Below are 20,501 nucleotides of genomic sequence, written 5' to 3'. Positions count from 1 at the left end.
CGCATTCACCATAATTCCACGTACACCACTACATGTCGACCACCATTCACCCTTTCTAGTCAGTAGGACACCATCTTAATTTCCCGTCTAGGTAGAGACTCAACCCAAGCGTGGTAGCTAACCAAACCATCCAAAATATCACCGCAATCTGTCCAACCGTCACCATCTCTGTGGGATTCGACCCCTACCTTCACTATACTACCCAGTAGAAGAGGGTTGAGGATTTATTGATACCAGGTTTAGGCTTAGTAGGGGATTGTTTCTTACTGATCAGTAGGACGCATCTTGCTTGAACGACACCTACGCAAACCTGCTCTTTCAAATGGCGCCGTTGCCGGGGATGGATGGCGTTATTAGTTGTTATTGAGAGTGATATTTTGGCGTATATACTGTTCATAATTTTTCTCTTTTCTTTTCGTTTCAGTTTATGAGCAGCAGCTCGGCTCCTGACCAGTGGAGGCCGAAGATACTTCAGCGAGGATCTATACTCGCAACCACTCGATCCGGTTTGTCGACGGCTTTGTCTGATTTAGGTTCGAGTAGTGACGGGGAGCAATACACCATAGAAGGACCAATACCGGAAGAGATACCAAGAATAGAGGGAAACCCGAGAAGGATGGCCGCTCAAGGAGAAGAAGATCCTGAGATCGGGACGCTGAACGCACATACCTAGGGAAAACCACCTCAAGCCATAGTTGTGACCCCAGGACAAACTACCTGTGATGTGAAGCCTCATGTGATCGCAATTCTGCCTACATACTGCGGGAAGAGTTACGAAGGGCCTTACGAGTTCCTTCATGAGTTTTTTAAGATTTGCAGGGCGCAGAGGAGGCCAACAGGGGCGACCGAGGATGATTACAGATTGAAGGCTTTTCCATTCGTTTTGAAAGGGGAGGCAAACACCTGGTTCATGCGCCTGCCCCCCGAGTCCATTGAGAGTTGGGCCGATTTCAAGTCAGTATTCCTAGGCGAGTTTTTCCCGTCATCCAAGACGAGCGCGCTGAAGAGGGAAATAACTAGTGTGAAGCAAGGGTACGATGAACCCTTGAGCGATTATTGGGCGAGGTATATGAGCCTTTTAGATGCATGTCCCAATCATCGCATGGCGGACATTGAGATACATCATACTTTCTATGAGGGGATGAACATAACAACCAAGGACCTAGCCAATTCGTCGTCGGGAGGAAGCTTCACACAGCTACGGGTCAGCGAAGCAAAGAGGCTCCTAAGGAAGCTACTGAGTGCGAAGAAGGAGTATGACCATTCAAGGGATGGATACAACCGAGAAAGCGTTGCAAGTGCCTCGTCTACTGACCAGGAGCAGAAGCTTGAACAGAAGATGGATTTGAAGATGGATGAGGTGAAGAAGTCACTCCTGAGCGCAATCGAGAAGAATACACCGCCGGTTTCCCTAGTTGGGAACGGCAAGGGTGCAGAACAGGGAAACCAAGGACCGAGCTATGATCAGCCAAAAAACTTGGTCAGTATGGAACAGGCTAACGCTGCCGGGTATTTTAACTCAAATGGGAATTGGATCCAGGGGAGACAACGGGACGCACCATGGAGGGATCACCCAAACTTTCGATGGGGAGAAGGGAACCAAAATAAAAACCAAGGTCAAGGTCAGAACCAATATAACCCCCACCAAAACCAAAACCCCAACCGTGGACCAGCGAACCCGGACCACCAGTTCAACTGGTCAGGAAGGAACCAACCATCCCAAAACCAAAATCCTGTTTATGTACCACCCCACCAGAGAAACTTCCAAAATTATCAAAATCAGCCGAATCAAGCACCCCAGCACCATCAGAACCAAAATCAGTTCCAAAACCAAAATCAGAACCAATATCACCAGGACCAGTACAACTTCTAAAATTTCCAGCCCAACCTAAGTTCCCAGTACAGCCAGCACCAAGGCCCAAATCAGTCACAATACCCTAACAGGCCAAGGAGATCCATGGAAGACATGATGGGAGAACTGCTCGCATCGCAGCAAGGTATCAAGGGTGAGTTGCAATCCCACAACGAAGTGGTGCAGGGGATGCAAAATGCCCAGAAGGAACATAAAGCGAACATGGATATGATGAATAAGCAGTTGGCCCAACTGGCCAGTTCTATGGGTGAAATAAGAGGAAATGCAGGGAAACTCCCGTCTACAGTCCAAATACCCGAAAAGGCGAATGTGAGTAAGGTTACATTGAGGTCAAGAACTACTTATGATGGACCTCGACCGAAACAACCAAGTGGAGAGCCGAGTGGAACAAAGATAGGGGGCAACACCATCTCAGTGGAAGAGCTTAAGAGATCCATGCCGCGGAAGCAGGACCCATTTCTCTTGGGGGAGACGCCATGTGGAGGAGGTGAACCCGAGAGCGTACTGGTCAGGAAGGAACCCAATCAAGAGGTAGAATCCAGAACGGAGGCTCAGACCCAGAATTTGCCCAAGGAAGATTCCAAGAAGGTTGCTGAGGGACCGGTAGAGGAGAAAAAGGGGGAGAGACCATTCCCTTTCCGCTTTGTTACAAAAAGAAAGAAGGAGAACCCGATGGACTACTTGTCGATTTTTGGGAAATTGGATGTCACCATACCATTCCTCCAAGCCGTGAAGCTACCCCCACTTGGGAAGTTCATTAAGGAATTCATAGCCGGGAAAGCCCAAGAGGATGGGAAGATCATGGTAGAAGGGATCGCGTCTGCAATTGTGCAGGAGAAGCTACCGCCCAAGAGGGCCGATACAGGTATGTTCACTCTACCCATAACTATAGGAGATGTGAAAGTCGAGCATGCAATGTGTGATCTTGGAGCTTCTATTAATGTCATGCCTTTGTCAATCTATAACCGATTGAAGGGAGTTAGGTTGTCGAGCACTAGAGTGTTGATCCAACTGGCTGATAGGTCATGCATAAGTCCTGAGGGTGTTCTAGAAAATGTATTGGTTAGAGTGCATGATTTTACCTACCCTGCGGACTTTTACGTGATCAAATTGAGTGAGTCCGAGGCAAGGGAATCTAGTGGCATATTGTTAGGAAGACCATTTTTTAGAACGACCAAAACAATAGTAGACATGGCCGAGGGGACAATTTGCATTGATTTCCATGGAGAGAAATTTACTTTTGATATCAATGAGGCCATGAAGAAACCTATTGATTCTGAAAACTTGTGCTATGTTGATGTGATTGACCCCCTAGTCCAAGATTTTCTTGAGACCGAACTATTGCAGGAGAAGCTCCAGGCTTTATATGTTTATGAGCAGGCGGACATAGAAGCTGCTACATGGTGTGATCTGATCAGGAGCCAAGGGTTAACTGATGAAGAGATAGAGGGAGCAATTAAGGACTTCTGCCAGAAATCGGAATTCATTGGAGCCACAAGGGCCAAGCTACCAGTCAGTATAGAGGAATCTTCAGAGGGAGAAATAGAGAAAGAAGGAGAGGCTAAGAAAAACCCTCTACTCGAAGACACGCTTTCACCCCAAGTTGAGCTGAAGAAATTGCCATCGAATTTGAAGTATGCCTTCCTCGGAGAGGAGAACTCATATCCGGTGATTATCAGCAGCAGCCTTAGAAAGGAACAGGAGGCAAGGCTACTGACTGTGTTGAGTAAGAACAGAAAGGCAATTGGATGGAGCCTTACAGATTTAGTGGGAATAAGTCCCGATGTCTGCATGCACCACATCAGGCTGGAAGAGGGAGCAAAGGCACATCGAGATGCCCAAAGGAAGGTAAACCCCAACATGCGAGAAAAAATATTGAAGAAAATCTTGAAATTGTTGTCGCTAGGGATTATCTATTCAGTGCCAGATAGTGAGTGGGTCAGCCCGATCCACATGGTCCTAAAGAAGTCGGGAATCTAAGTCGTTCAAAATGAGAGGAATGAGCTGATTCCAACGAGGCTGGTCACGGGTTGGCGAATGTGCATCGATTACCTTAAGTTGAATAATGCGACCAGGAAGGACCATTTTCCCTTGCCTTTCATCGACCAAATGTTGGAGAGATTAGCTGGGAAAAAGTACTTCTGTTTTCTAGATGGGTACAGCGGTTACTTCCAAATTTACTTAGATCCTGATGACCAGGATAAGACCACCTTCACTTGCCCATTCGGAACCTATGCATACAGGCGCATGCCTTTCGGTTTATGTAACACTCCAGGTACGTTTCAATGATATATGATGAGCATATTCTCTGATCTGATTGAGGACTATATAGAGATATTCATGGATGACTTCACGGTCTACGGAGACTCTTTCGACTCATGCCTTCATCATTTGGACATAGTTCTAGAGCAGTGTCAAGCCAAGAGTTTGGTTTTGAATTTTGAGAAGTGTCATTTTATAGTCACCGAAGGGATAGTTTTAGGACACGTGGTCTCGGAAAGAGGTATCCAGGTAGATCGAGCCAAAGTGGATGTGATATCCAAATTACCATTCCCTACTGATCAGAAGGGATTAGGGGTTTTCTGGGGCAAGCCGGTTTTTATCGAAGATTTATCAAGGATTTCTCCAAGATTGCCCAACCTCTCACCCGACTTCTTCAGAATGACGTAGAGTTTGTTTTTGATGAGCAATGCAAGGCTGCGTTCAACCTTCTCAAGGAAAAGCTCATATCCGCACCTATCATACGGGCTCCTGACTGGGACTACCCTTTCGAAGTAATGTGCGATGCCAGTGATTATGTAGTGGGAGCCGTACTGGGTCAGAAGATCGATGGGAAGAGGTACGTAATTTTTTATGCCTCTAAGACTCTGAATCAAGCCCAGCGGAATTACGATACCACTGAAAAGGAGATGCTGGCAGTGCTGTATTCGTTCGAGAAGTTCCGGCCATATTTGTTGGGATCCAAGGTCATCGTTTATACTGACCATGCAACGATTAAGTATCTGATTGCCAAGAAGGAATCCAAACCCCGCTTGATCCGATGGGTCCTCTTGTTACAAGAATTTGATTGGGCGGTGGAAGATAAGAGAGGAGTCGAGAATAAGGTGGCGGACCATTTGAGTAGAATAGTGCAAGATGGAAACAGCGAAGAGGTGCACGACAAGTTTCCAGAGGAGCATTTATGCGAGGTAATTTTTGAAGTCAGGAAGATTGACTGGGAAGGAGTGATGAAGCTCACTGGCCAGTATGATACAGGAAAAGGAAAAGAAAAGGTAGGGCAAGAACCATGGTATGCGGACTTAGCCAACTACCTGGTGACTAGAGAACTTCCAGAAATGCCGAGTATTACTAAGGCCCAAAGAATGAAGATCAAGAGTGAGGCAAAATACTACTTTTGGGACGACCCCTATCTATGGAGAGTGGGATCCGATCAAGTGATAAAGAGGTGCGTTCCTGACTGGGAGCAAAGAGACGTTCTGATCCATTGCCACTCGTTAGCATGTGGAGGACATTTCGGATCCAAGAAAACAGCAAGAAAGATTTTGGATAGCGGCTTCTATTGGCCAACCCTCAACAAGGATGCGTACGAGTTCTGCAGAAGTTGTGAGCGCTATCAACTGACCGGTGGGATATCTGCGAAAGACGAGATGCCCAGGTTCCGGTAATTGTATGTGAATTGTTCGACATTTGGGGAATGGACTTCATGGGTCCGTTTCCTTCATCCTATGGCAATTTGTATATCTTAGTCGCGGTGGATTACGTCTCCAAATGGATAGAAGCCAAAGCCACGAGCACTTGTGAAGCAAAGGAGGTGGCCAAGTTCTTAAAGAGTCATATCTTCAGCCGGTTTGGAGTTCCGAGGGCGATCATATCTGATCAAGGTACACACTTATGTAATCGCACGATTGAGGCCTTAATAAAAAAATACGGTGTGCACCACAGTCTTTCGAGTCCCTACCATCCGCAAGCTAACGGTCAGGCGGAGATTTCTAACCGCGAGATCAAGAAGATTCTGGAGAAGACTGTAAATCCTTCTAGGAAGGATTGGAGTGTGAGGTTAGAAGATGCTCTCTGGGCATACCGAACAGCCTACAAGACCCCCATAGGGATGTCCCCGTATCGGATCATTTTTGGGAAGATGTGCCATTTACCGGTTGGAATTGAACACCGGGCATACTGGGCAGTACAGGAAGTGAATATGGATGCTACAACTTGTGAAGAGGAAAAGAAGCTGCAGCTTCAGGAGCTTGAGGAACTTAGATTGGAGTCGTTCGATTCTGCCATGTGGTACAGGGAGCGAACTAAATTGTGGCATGATAGAAATCTGAGAACCAAGGAGCTCCATGTAGGCCAGAAAGTACTACTCTTGTCACGACCGCCCTTTAGGGTTAATAAATATGGGCGATCGTGATTAAGAGAATTTAATAAAAAGACGAAAAGGACTAGGGTTTTAATAACGAGCTTGACCAACAATTAATATTCAAATAAAACGACCAAGAATTTGACATAAATTAGTAAAATCCCAAAATATTCAATATCCAAATAATTCAGGTTGCAAGCCCAATAAACGATAAGTGAAAGAAATGTCACAGCGGAAACGATCAAGAGTAAGAGTGACGTCATGTGTGAAGACACAACGACACCCATAATTCAAAAACAACAGTTCATTTACCAATTTACTTGCTCAACACCACCGTACTCTCGTCGCCGCTCAACCTGCACATAAGGAAAACACATGCAGGGCTGAGTACTATAAAAATACTCAATGGGCTCATGCCGAAAACATTTTCAATAAAGAGTAATTTATCATGCCATTCACAAGTAACCATCGGGGTTTAGCTTTAGAAATGCCCGAGGCACTCAAAAACATTTCCATTTCAAACATCGACTGATCAGTCATTTTCCCATAGACGTTTACCATATCCGCCAATACATGACTTGGAATGTGGCCACAAACCAAGCCACTAGACCGGCCAGCCCGTACGCTAGCACACGATCTACCATAGGTGTACACTAGCCCAAGTAGGGTTTGCGGCCCTACAAGGACCCGAATTCGATTTATATAATAATGGCATAAAGCCACATCAGATAGGCACGTAAAAATCAAATCATAGCATGATAAATACAGTTTCATTTCCATCGATAAAATATTTAGGACGTTGTCCTTATTTAAAAGAAAGCCCACCTCAATTGAATAATTCTCTACACTTCCTTCCCTTTGGTATCTCGATTCCCTTGCGAAGTCTCACCTTTAGAATTTAAATAATACATATATCAACATACCTTCCATTTAAATAAATAAAATGCATGCATCCTAAGCGAAGTTATTTATCTCGGTTTTTCGGTTATTCGGCGGCCGCTTACACCCTTAATTCCTCCGTTAGCTCCTCGTATTTTTCTCCACGATATCGAAATAAAATTCCCAAAATCAATAAAAAGTAAATAAATTATCGCAAGCATTTTCCCCTCGAGCTATATTTATTTCGGACTTAGGATATAATTATTCGTTCGTTGATATATTCCGAAATTAATTAGATAATTCGACACAATTAATTATCGGCCCAAAGATTTATTTAAAAGCCCCAAAACTTAATTATCTCCCCCACTTTATGTCTCCAATTAAATTAGGAAGCCCCAACAAATTAAATTGGAGCCCAACTAACCAAACCCTACCATTTAAATAAAAAGGCCCAAAGCTAATTATTATTTTTCCTCAATCAATTAACAAGGCCCAAAATCAAAATGTACTCCCCCCCTCACATTCACATCTCGGTTCTCTCTTTTCTCTCTCCCTCTTCTTCTTTCTCTCTTCTTCTTTCTCGCCCAAATCGGTAGTTCTCACCGTCGCCTTCCACCGTCGCCGGCCGCTGCTCACCGGAATCGCGTCGCGGCTGCTCGTCAGTCAGCCTTCGCCAGCCGCTGCCGTCGCTGCTGTCCGTCAGAAGCCTCCTCCGTCCGCTGCCTTCGTCGCCGGGAGGTGCTGCCGCTGTCGTCGCTGCCGGGAGGCGCTGTTGTGCTCCCCGCCGGAAGCAGCCATCGCACGGTCAGGCCGCAGCAGGAGGCGCAGTGCCGTTCGCCCGTGCTGCAAACCACCGTCGCCGTCATTCAATCGGGGCAGTCCCTACTTACCCCGAACGGATACCGCGCAACCCCGAACAACTCCGAACAGCCCCGAATCGACCCGAATTAATACCGCGCAGCCCCGATTTCCTCCCCGAAGGTAAGTTCTTTATTTGATTAAAATTTGTTTCTTTAGATTGTTTTGCTTCGATTCAAGGTATATTGCAGATTGTGGTAATTGTAGGGTGTAATGTGTATGGATGCAGTAGAATGAAATTGAAATTTGGATGGGGGAGGTGTTTACCGTCAATTGCAGACGGATGTTGAGGAAGAAAAAAAAATGGTTCTTGAAGCTGGAGGATTTTGGTTACTGCCAATAGCACAATTTGATGTTAGATTTTGAAGCAGGAGAAAGTTTAGACACAAATCGATAGGATTTAGTTTACCTTGAGTAGAAGTTGAAGGATGATTCTTGCTTGCAGAGACGATAGGTGAGGAAAAAGTAATGGTTGAAGATTTAATATAGGGGAAAGGAAGTTGAGATACGGGAGAGATTTGTGGGAGAGATGGAGGGACGGTTTTTAGTAGTGGGAAAGGAGAGAAATTTCGAAATCCTCTTTTTTTTCTTATTTGAATTTATTTGGTATTTTATTTGCAGATTACAGAGGAGAAATATCTACTCACGGAGAAGGAAAATCTGCGTAGAATATTTAATTAAAGATTAGAATTAAAGATATCTTATTTTAATTAGTTTAGCTTAATTCACAGCCCATTGTATTTTATTTTAAATTGTGCAGTCCCTAATTTATTTATCACGGACTGAACCTTTATATTATTTGTCCAATTATTCGATCCAGTACGCAAATTGAGTTCAATAAATATTCCTCACGGAAAGGAAATTATTTAGATTCGCGATATAATTTATTTCACAAATCTCAGTCCAATACCATTAATTCACTAATTAATTTACCGACAATTAATTCACGGACTTCGCAAAATTAATAGCATTAAAACCAGTACTTTAGGGTTTACAAATTAGGGTTCAAAAAGTGGGGCGTTACATCCTACCACCCTTAACAGAAATTTCGTCCCGAAAGTTGCTACCCTCAAGTAAAGAGTTCTGGTACAATTCCACCTTTTTATCCTCATTCTCCCACGTGGCTTCTTCATGCCCATGATTTTCCCATAGCACTTTCACACAAGCAACATGTTTATTCCTCACATTCTGGATCTTTCGGTCTAAAATGGATTGGGGTCTCTCCTCATAGCTCAAGTCTGGATTCAACACGACTTCCTCAAAACGAATCACATGTTTCAGGTCAAATACGTATTTTTTTAACTGTGACACATGAAAAACGTTGTGCACGTTTCCCAGGTTTGGTGGTAGCGCCAATCGATATGCAACGGGGCCCACTCCTTCGAGAATTTCGTAAGGTCCGATAAATCGCGACTTCAATTTGCCCTTGACGCCAAATCGTGTTATCCCTTTTGACGGAGATACCTTCAAGAAAACTTTATCGCCAGCTTGAAATTGTAAGTCGGTTCGTCGGACATCCGCGTATGATTTTTGTCTGTCTTGAGCTTCTTTTATCCTCTCACGAATTTGTCGAATGATTCCCACCATCTCTTCGACCGCATCAGGTCCGAGTATTCTTCTCTCGCCAACTTCATCCCAGTAGAGCGGCGATCTACACTTTCTTCCATACAATGCCTCGTACGGTGCCATGTTTATCGTTGCCTGAAAACTGTTGTTGTAGGCAAACTCGATTAGTGGTAGTGCTGCCTCCCAACTTCCTCATCGGTCGAGTACCACGGCTCTCAACATATCCTCGAGAGTTTGGATCGTTCTTTCGGATTGTCCATCGGTTTGCGGGTGAAACGCTGTACTGAAATTCAATTTGGTTCCAAGCTCTTTCTGTAGACTCATCTAAAATCTTGAGGTGAATTTTGGGTCACGGTCGGACGTGATAGTCACTGGGACTCCATGCAATTGAACTATCTCCCTTATGTAGATTTGAGCCAGTTTGTTGGACCCATAGCTTACAAGAATCGGAATGAAGTGCGCGCTCTTAGTGAGTCGGTCTATAATTACCCAAATGGCGGTGTTCCCTCTCAGAGTCCTTGGCAATCCCGTCACAAAATCCATGGCGATGTGCTCCCATTTCCATTCAGGAATCTCTAATGGTTGCAACATCCCATACGGTCGTTGATGTAGAATCTTCACTTGCTGGCAGACTAGGCATCTTTCGACAAATGATGCTATGTCCCTCTTCATACCATTCCACCAAAAGGATTTCTTCAAATCTTGATACATTTTCGTACTTCCTGGGTGGGCAGTGTAAGGAGTTTCATGCGCCTCACTCATAATCTCCTTTTTGAGCTCCTCGCTATCTGGCATGCATAATCTTCCTTCAAAAGTAAGGGCATTGTCGCCTTCTTCACTAAAATTCCCAGATTCACCGATTCGCACCTCTACACGAATCTCCTCCAACTTTGCATCCATCCGTTGTGCTGCAATAATTCTCGACCTCAGATCCGGTTCAACGGCTAAAGTGGCGATTCGTGCTTCCACTGTTTCAGGTGCTCTTACCACTTCCAAACACATCTTGCTGAACTCGCGAATCAGGCTTCCTTCTTAGTGATAAAAGTAGCCAGCTTGGAATGATCTTTCCGGCTCAAAGCATCCGCCACTACATTTGCTTTGCCGGGGTGATAATTGATGCCACAATCGTAGTCTTTCACCAACTCGAGCCATCTTCTTTGCCGCATATTCAAATCTTTCTACTCGAAGAAATACTTCAGGCTTTTGTGGTCTTTAAGGCGTGAACTACCGCTGCTAACTCCAAGTCGTGGGTTGGATAGTTCAACTCGTGTGGCTTCAATTGTCGGGATGCATAAGCAATAACCTTGTTGTTTTGCATCAATACACATCCAAGTCTCACCTTTGAAGCATCCGTGTACACTACGTAGTTCACTCCAGGCTCTGGCACAGCTAGAATCGGTGCACTAGTTAGCTTCTCCTTCAATAGTTGAAAACTTGCCTCACACTCGGGGGTCCAATTGACTTTCACCCCCTTCTTGAGTTGTTGAGTCATGGGTCTCGCTATCTTGGAGAACCCTTCAATAAACCTTCGGTAGTATCCTGCCAAGCCTAGGAAACTCCGAATCTCGTTTGGTGTTATAGGTGCTTTCCACCGTTGTACCGCCTCAACTTTAGCAGGATCCACTCGAATTCCTTCTGTCGTCACGATATGACCAAGAAAATTTACCTCCTTAAGCCAAAATTTGCACTTGTTGAATTTAGCATACAATTTCTCACTCCTTAACGTCTCCAAGGTAATTCGCAGGTGCTCTTCGTGTTCCTTCTCATTCCTCGAGTAAACGAGTACATCATCTATGAATACCAAAACGAATTTATCCAAGTATGGGTGGAATACTCGGTTCATCAAATCCATGAATACGGCAGGTGCATTCGTCAGTCCAAATGGCATTACCACGAACTCATAGTGACCATACCTTGTGCGAAAAGCAGTCTTCGGTATGTCCTCTCTTCGGACCCTCAATTGATGGTATCCGGACCACAAGTCCATCTTTGAAAACACACCAGCTCCCCGAAGTTGATCGAATAAGTCATCTATTCTCGGCAGTAGATATTTGTTCTTGAGAGTCATCTTGTTCAATTCTCTATAATCGATGCACATTCTCATCGATCCATCTTTCTTCTTCACAAAAAGCACAGGCGCGCCCCACGGTGACACACTGGGTCTAATGAAACCTAAATCCATTAGCTCTTGAAGTTGTATCTTGAGTTCCTCTAACTCCTTAGGTGCCATTTGATATGGAGCCTTAGGCACTGGTGCCGACCCTGGCTCTAGGTCGATCGTGAACTCCAATTGCCGATCTGGCGGTGGGCCAGGCAAAGCTTCAGGAAAGACGTCTGGAAATTCTCGTACCACCGCGACATCTTCCACTTTCCTTTCTTCCTTCTCATCTCCTTGTAGATAGACCAGATAGGCAGAACACCCTTTTCTCAACATCTTTGTGGCTTGAAGTGCGGAGATGATAGATGTGCTTCTGTTCATCGTGATCCCATGGTACACGATTGGTTCCTTTCCAGGGGCTTGTAATGTTATTTGTCTCTCCTTACATCGGATGGTAGCAAAATTCGCAGCCAACCAATCCATTCCTAAGATTACATCGATATCCTTCATGGCCATAACTTGTAAGTTGTGCGCGACTAGCCTAAGTTCTCCCATGGAAATTTCTATGTTCGAGCATGTTCGAGAAATCTCTATTACCCCTCCCACTGGTGAGATCACCATCATCTTATGTTCAGATTTAGCAACTGGCAAACTTAATGTGTCCACACATAGTTCTGATATGAAAGAATGCGATGCACCCGTATCAAACAACACAACAATAGGTGTATCGAGGAGTTCGCCCATACCTGCCAAATTTCCACTCTCGTGATTCCCTTGTTCAGTCATGGGTTGTCTATAACTCAGCGCATATGCTCTAGCCTGGGAGGGTAGTCTCGGACGGTGAGGTTGTTGTTGTCGCGGAGGTTGATCACGATTCATCCTTGATCCCGCCGCTGGTGCCCTCGTTTGCGGACGAAATCCTTGGTTGTTCGGCCTTGAACCCGTCCCCACGTTCTTGCTCGGGCACTCTCTAGAGAAGTGACCATTTCCACCACAGTTGAAGCACATGGTGGTGTTCTGCATCCTACACTCTCCGAAATGGTACTTGGAGCACACATTGCATTGGGGTGGTCTGGGTCGGAAGTCACCCCTTTGGCTAGCGAAATTCTGTCTGCCTCCATACTGTGGTCGGTTTTGAGTAGGTTGGTACCTCTTGTTGTCATAGTGGGTCCTGTTCCCATCCCGCTTCCTCTTCTCCCGGGAATGATGTGATGGAGTTAGAGCCAGTGTAGTGTTCTCCGTCACCCTCTCCTTAGGCATAGCTGCCTCAACATCTAGCGCGATGGCCAACGCCTCCGCATATGTAAGTCTTCCACGACTAGCCAAAGCCATCTTTATCTCATGCCTTAAGCCCTCGCGAAATTTTTCTGCCAGTTTCTCATCCGTGTCAACTTGTTCGGGTGTATACTGGGTCATATCACAGAGTGCGCGATCATATTCAGTCACTGACATGCGCCCTTGAGTTAAGTTGTAAAACTCAGCCGCCTTCGCCTTTCGATAGCTCTTTGGCACGTACTTGTTATATATCGCCTCCTTAAAATTCTCCTAGGTCATTCCATTCACTTGATCTCGTGGCGTGGTCTTCATCTTGGTATCCCACCAGAAGTCAGCTGACCCAGTCAACTGATAGGTCACACAAGCCATTCGCTCGGCATCGTTGCACATCAGAATTGTAAGAATGCGCTCCAATGCGCGTATCCAACTCTCAGCCTTTTCCGGCTCTCCCATTCCATCGAAGACAGACGGTTTCTGTTTCAAAAACAACTTCACAATTTCTCGGTCCACTTGAGGTGGAGGTGGTGGTGGTGGAGGTTGTGGGGTTGGTTGTGCCACACTCTCGACTTCCGTCGCCTGAGGTGTAGGCGCCCGGTTCGCATTCCTTACATTGCGTCTTGGCGGCATTCTGATTCATTACCAAACAAACGGGTTATTATCACACTTACTCAAATCTATCAATAGTCATGTTGTATAGTTGGGAAGATCATGTAATATTTCGAAAGTAGGGATCAAGGGACAATTGTACCACAAGACAAAAGATAGTTGTGTCATGGATAGAATAGGACCATTGGATCATGACGTGGCAAGATATTCGCACAACAGGATAGCAAAAAGACATTTGCACAATGGAATAACGAGAAACAATTTGCATCATGGCTAGCAAAGATGTTCGCACAACAGGATTGCGAAAGACATTCGTGCGATAGATTAAGGAGAAACAATTGCATCATGAATTAGCAAAAGATATTCGCACAATGGGATAACAAAAGACGTTTGCACAATAGAAATAAGAGGAACAATTGTATCTTGGATTAGCAAATGATGTTCCCTGAACGAGATAACAAAAGGTGTTTGCACAACGGAATAACAAGGATGATTACGCAATAAGATATCAAGAACATTTGCACAACAGAATATCAAATGATCATGGCCAAACAAGATAGCAAAGTAGAAGTTTCCATAATAAAATGTTGCCTCCAGGAGGTCTTAGTATCGATCATAACCAAAGAATGAAGAGCCAAAACGTGGAAATAAAATGAATAATAGTCTAGCAAAAAAAATATGATATCAAAACAGGAGAGAAACGAAACAATCTATCACATGACTATTGTTCCTAAATCTCTCCCTCCTCCTTCTCCTCTTCATTCTCTCCACTAATCTCCATATCCGGGTTCTCTTCTTCCTCGAGGCGTTCCTCCTCTTCTTCCTCGTCCTCTTCTTCAACGCGTACTGGTGAAGGGATTGTCGCGATTATCTTCTCGACCTCCCTTTCTATTCCTGAAGGGGCCGAGGTGCGCATCCCGAGCCTCATCCTTTTGGGCACGCGCGAGACATGCGGCTCACTATCAGATCGAAACTTCCTTGCGTGTGCTTGCTCCGGCGAATAAATCTGTGGTGGTGGAGAACGTGGTGGTCCATCAGCTGCCCTTATTAAGGCCGGAAACAGTACTTCAAGAAGACCAGGCAAGTCCCCACGCGGTGCGTATTCGGGCAGTCTATACCACGTAAACGATTTTGCCGTCTGAGCGACCCACTGGCTCCAACATGGTGGTAGGGTATGAATAAGCTTTGTAATTCCAGCATGGTGGGTGGCTCCCCCGAACGCATAGGCGTCCATCCATAAATCCCAAAATTCAGCGACGTAACCCATGAGATCGCTCTTTCCATCCCATTCGTGTTCTCGGTACCTCTCAACGGGAAGGTTCCTATTTCTGGCATAACGATTTCGCATTTGGGCAAAGTACGATCCGGCCATCTACATAGAAGGAAACCTCAACATCAAGTCAAAGATAGGAAAGAATATTGAAGATATGTGGCTCAAAATGATGCCGAGAGTAATAAGGAGATGCATATGGATGTGTATACGAGATAGGGGTATGATGGTTGTATCACTCCAAGAATAAACTTTTGCTCTCAAGGTAAAAGGTTCGCTCATTTTGTTTGATTTTGTATATCTTCATATCACAGTACATCGACTTCTGTTTCCCATAGGCTACTTGCCTCGTATTTCGTACTTCTACGTTTATTTTCATCACGAAGTTATCTATTACGTATTCTATAGATACGTATGGTTACACGCAAGAAGTTAATCGTCATAGGCATTGTAGTTCGTATCTCTATCTTAGTATCTATCAAAATCAATATTTCGTACTCGGCGTTTAATGACTCTCAAAACCACATAGAATTCCCCTACACACAGGTAAGATACGAGTTAAATTCTTCTAACACTCGTGAAAGTTCACCATTTAATCACATATTTTCCTCATTTAAATATATACAATTTCTCATGCTTGACGGTATTCATGGTACTTAGCAAAATCATGCTTCACAATCAAATAATAACATCCTTATATATATCATACTACATTTTGAAGTATATGCAATTTTTCCAAAACTAACGTATTGACCCCCATCACCAAAATCAAAAATTTTCCATTGCAACTCTCAATATTCAATTATCCAATCCCATAGTCACCAAAATACTCTTACCTCTTTCTTCGCGGTTGGGCGTGACGAGTTGTGGTGTTGAGCCTTCAATGTTTATACCTTAGTCAATTAATACAAGAATAGATTTTTGACTCAAAAAGACTCTTGGGTCCAGAGCGGAAAGAAACTGAGGCTCTGATACCAAACTTTCACGACCGCCTTTTAGGGTTAATAAATATGGGCGATCGTGATTAAGAGAATTTAATAAAAAGACGAAAAGGACTAGGGTTTTAATAACGAGCTTGACCAACAATTAATATTCAAATAAAACGACCAAGAATTTGACATAAATTAGTAAAATCCCAAAATATTCAATATCCAAATAATTCAGGTTGCAAGCCCAATAAACGATAAGTGAAAGAAATGTCACAGCGGAAACGATCAAGAGTAAGAGTGACGTCATGTGTGAAGACACAACGACACCCATAATTCAAAAACAACAGTTCATTTACCAATTTACTTGCTCAACACCACCGTACTCTCGTCGCCGCTCAACCTGCACATAAGGAAAACACATGCAGGGCTGAGTACTATAAAAATACTCAATGGGCTCATGCCGAAAACATTTTCAATAAAGAGTAATTTATAATGCCATTCACAAGTAACCATCGGGGTTTAGCTTTAGAAATGCCCGAGGCACTCAAAATCATTTCCATTTCAAACATCGACTGATCAGTCATTTTCCCATAGACGTTTACCATATCTGCCAATACATGACTTGGAATGTGGCCACAAACCAAGCCACTAGACCAGCCAGCCCGTACGCTAGCACACGATCTACCATAGGTGTACACTAGCCCAAGTAGGGTTTGCGGCCCTACAAGGACCCGAATTCGATTTATATAATAATGGCATAAAGCCACATCAGATAGGCACGTAAAAATCAAATCATTGCATGATAAATACAGTTTCGTTTCCATCGATAAATTATTTAGGACGTTGTCCTTATTTAAAAGAAAGCCCACCTCAATTGAATAATTCTCTACACTTCCTTCCCTTTGGTATCTCGATTCCCTTGCGAAGTCTCACCTTTAGAATTTAAATAATACATATATCAACATACCTTCCATTTAAATAAATAAAATGCATGCATCTTAAGCGAAGTTATTTATCTCGGTTTTCGGTTATTCGGCGGCCGCTTACACCCTTAATTCCTCCGTTAGCTCCTCGTATTTTTCTCCACGATATCGAAATAAAATTCCCAAAATCAATAAAAAGTAAATAAATTATCGCAAGCATTTTCCCCTCGAGCTATATTTATTTCGGACTTAGGATATAATTATTCGTTCGTTGATATTTTCCGAAATTAATTAGATAATTCGACACAATTAATTATCGGCCCAAAGATTTATTTAAAAGCCCCAAAACTTAATTATCTCCCCCACTTTATGTCTCCAATTAAATTAGGAAGCCCCAACAAATTAAATTGGAGCCCAACTAACCAAATCCTACCATTTAAATAAAAAGGCCCAAAGCTAATTCTTATTTTTCCTGAATCAATTAACAAGGCCCAAAATCAAAATGTACTCCCCCCTCACATTCACATCTCGGTTCTCTCTCTTCTTCTTTCTCTCTTCTTCTTTCTCGTCCAAATCGGGAGTTCTCACCGTCGCCTTCCACCGTCGCCGACCGCTGCTCACCGGAATCGCGTCGCTGCTGCTCGTCAGTCAGCCTTCGCCAGCCGCTGCCGTCGCTGCTGTCCGTCAGACGCCTCCTCCGTCCGCTTCCTTCGTCGCCGGGAGGTGCTGCCGCTACCGTCGCTGCCGGGAGGCGCTGTTGTGCTCCCCGCCGGAAGCCGTCGTCGCACGGTCAGGCCGCAGCAGGAGGCGCAGCGCCGTTCGCCCGTGCCGCAAACCACCGTCGCTGTCATTCAATCGGGGCAGTCCCTACTTACCCCGAACGGATACCGTGCAACCCCGAACAACTCCGAACAGCCCCGAATCGACCCGAATTAATACCGCGCAGCCCCGATTTCCTCCCCGAAGGTAAGTTCTTTATTTGATTAAAATTTGTTTCTTTAGATTATTTTGCTTCGATTCAAGGTATATTGCAGATTGTGGTAATTGTAGGGTGTAATGTGTATGGATGCAGTAGAATGAAATTGAAATTTGGATGGGGGAGGTGTTTACCTTCAATTGCAGACGGATGTTGAGGAAGAAAAAAAAATGGTTCTTGAAGCTAGAGGATTTTGGTTACTGCCAATAGCACAATTTGATGTTAGATTTTGAAGCAGGAGAAAGTTTAGACACAAATCGATAGGATTTAGTTTACCTTGAGTAGAAGTTGAAGGATGATTCTTGCTTGCAGAGACGATAGGTGAGGAAAAAGTAATGGTTGAAGATTTAATATAGGGGAAAGGAAGTTGAGATACGGGAGAGATTTGTGGGAGAGATGGAGGGACGGTTTTTAGTAGTGGGAAAGGAGAGAAATTTCGAAATCCTCTTTTTTTTCTTATTTGAATTTATTTGGTATTTTATTTGCAGATTACGGAGGAGAAATATGTACTCACGGAGGAGGAAAATCTGCGTAGAATATTTAATTAAAGATTAGAATTAAAGATATCTTATTTTAATTAGTTTAGCTTAATTCACAGCCCATTGTATTTTATTTTAAATTGTGCAGTCCCTAATTTATTTATCACGGACTGAACCTTTATATTATTTGTCCAATTATTCGATCCAGTATGCAAATTGAGTTCAATAAATATTCCTCACGGAAAGGAAATTATTTAGATTCGCGATGTAATTTATTTCACAAATCTCAGTCCAACACCCATTAATTCACCAATTAATTTACCGACAATTAATTCACGGACTTCGCAAAATTAATAGCATTAAAACCAGTACTTTAGGGTTTACAAATTAGGGTTCAAAAAGTGGGGCGTTACAACTCTTCCAGTCAAGGTTGAAGCCCATGCCTGGAAACTCAAATCGAAGTGGACAGGACCTTATCTCATCAACTCACTCCGTTCCAAAGGAGCAGTAGAAATTTCAGGGAGTTTTCCTAACTCTGAACCTTTTATTGTGAATGGGCATAGGCTCAAGGTGTTTAGAGACAACAATGATGTGGCTGTAGTGGATGAGATCCCACTGCAACCACGTACTTTGACCACATACTGACCAGTAGGATAGGAATTTAGAATTCCACTGGGCCAATTCTTTTGAAAGTCTACACTTACTGGCCAAGTAGAATTCTAAATTGCCTAGGAAAAGATTTAAATATTGTTAATATGTGGTAGTTAATTGATTTATACCTTTGCATGTTAATGTTTAGAAAACCCAAAAATAATTTCGGGCCTTAATTATTATTTTGAAGTATGCATTGACCACGAGATTGCTTAATTGGTACTATTTCAATTTTTATTTAAGTGTTCATTTGAATTATTTTCCTTATTAGGCAAGTATAGGGGGAATTATGGAGAGTACGAAAATTTGAATTAAAGTTTGTGCAACTTTTGCAGGGTGGCAGCGGCTGGAGAAGGCGCGTGAGCAGAGAGAGGAGACACGCCAGCCAATCAGGAGCCGGCATTCTCAACCGTCTCTCCTTTGAAACGACGCGACCGGATACCTCCCATAGCCGGTTACAACTACCCACAACTGCTCTCTCTCTCTCCCTCATTTAACCATACCGTCTTCACCTTCCTCCTTCACAAACCCTCATTTTCATTTTCACTTTTAAAAATTTTCTTCCATCTCGCCCAGAAATTAAACTCCAAATCTCCACCACCAAATCACCACTACAACCATGGGAAAGAAAGCACGGGCAACAAAAATCAAACCCACTTCAACCCGCAGGGAAGAACGGCCACCGAGCCAATAACTACTGCCGCGGGAAGAACGGCCACCAAGCCCACAACCACAACCGCAAACTTCAGAGCCGACTCCTCAAGCGCCAACAATGGTCTCCTTGGAAGCAATGGCGGTGTTTCTTCGACAGCAAGACCCTAATAGGGATTGGTCGGCGGCGCTGGCCGGTTTTTGTCAAATCGGGGGACAAGAGAGAGTAATCAGAGAAAATCCTTCGGAACCGATTGTACTAGCTACAGCAACACTCCCCACCTCCATTGCGACTTCCTCCGAAATTCCACCAGAAAGAGAAGCTCCATCGACTACCGCACCACCTGAGTCCTCGGAACCCTCAGAAACTCCACAACACAGTGATTCAATGGAGATTGACCCCATTTCCGCTCATTACGATTCCGACTCAGAAGAACGTGAAGCGAGGAAAAGTCAGGAATAGAGGAACCTACAGGGGGAAGTCGGATCAGAAAAAAACGCTGACGGCGGAAGTCGTTCCCCGAAAAGTGGCGAGAGAGGAGATAGATCTGAATGAATCAGCCAAGAAGCAAGGCCTAATGACCGATGAGGAATTTCAGGCTATTTTAGATGATGTCAATCGGATGGGAGATGACACTGCCGTGGTGGCTGAGGGGCTAGACCTCGCATCACGAGCAGTAGGAGAAAGTGAAGAAGCCGAAGAAAGAAACCGCTCGGAAAGCCAAGATAGGGGAGAAGAAATTATGCCGGAATCATCCCAGCCAGAAGCAGAGGGGGTGACACACTTGTTGAAGCACATGAAACGGAAGCAAAGGAAACAGAATCGGAGATTGATGTACCTCTTCCAGTGGTGCCACCAGTAGTAAAACCGAAGGCCATCAAGAGGAAGTTGGTGTTGAAGGGAGACCCTAGGGCAGAACAGCCGAAGCCAAAGAGGGTGTCACAAAGATGCTTAGGGAAGTGGGCAGCTAGTAAGGCGAAGCCGAACACAGAGGCAGATCCCGTAGAGATCTTGAGTGAAGAAGAGAGGACCACTCCCACAAAACCTGGGGAGGAGTCTTTACCTGTTACTGACCTAGAGGATACTGCAATGGAGACCGGAGCGGT

At 44.3% G+C, this 20,501-nt stretch overlaps 2 long non-coding RNA genes across 2 annotated transcripts; both read right to left on the bottom strand.

The window, feature by feature from the left end:
• Nucleotides 1-6,254: 6,254 nt before the first annotated feature.
• On the bottom strand, nt 6,255-8,608 carry LOC121803363. The gene is made up of 4 exons (XR_006050968.1): nt 8,380-8,608; nt 8,238-8,303; nt 7,059-7,122; nt 6,255-6,589 (listed from the first exon to the last, which is right to left on the bottom strand). It is a non-coding gene; the product is annotated as an uncharacterized LOC121803363 (long non-coding RNA).
• A 7,269-nt stretch (nt 8,609-15,877) lies between these two features.
• Nucleotides 15,878-17,798, bottom strand: LOC121803364. The gene is made up of 3 exons (XR_006050969.1): nt 17,748-17,798; nt 16,584-16,647; nt 15,878-16,114 (listed from the first exon to the last, which is right to left on the bottom strand). It is a non-coding gene; the product is annotated as an uncharacterized LOC121803364 (long non-coding RNA).
• Between the last annotated feature and the right edge of the window lie 2,703 nt (nt 17,799-20,501).

This window comes from Salvia splendens, chromosome 5 (genome assembly GCF_004379255.2).
Source record: "Salvia splendens isolate huo1 chromosome 5, SspV2, whole genome shotgun sequence".
NCBI classification, from domain to species: Eukaryota; Viridiplantae; Streptophyta; class Magnoliopsida; order Lamiales; family Lamiaceae; genus Salvia; species Salvia splendens.
Note: the sequence above shows the minus strand (reverse complement) of the source record. Positions and strands in the feature narration are given on the sequence as shown.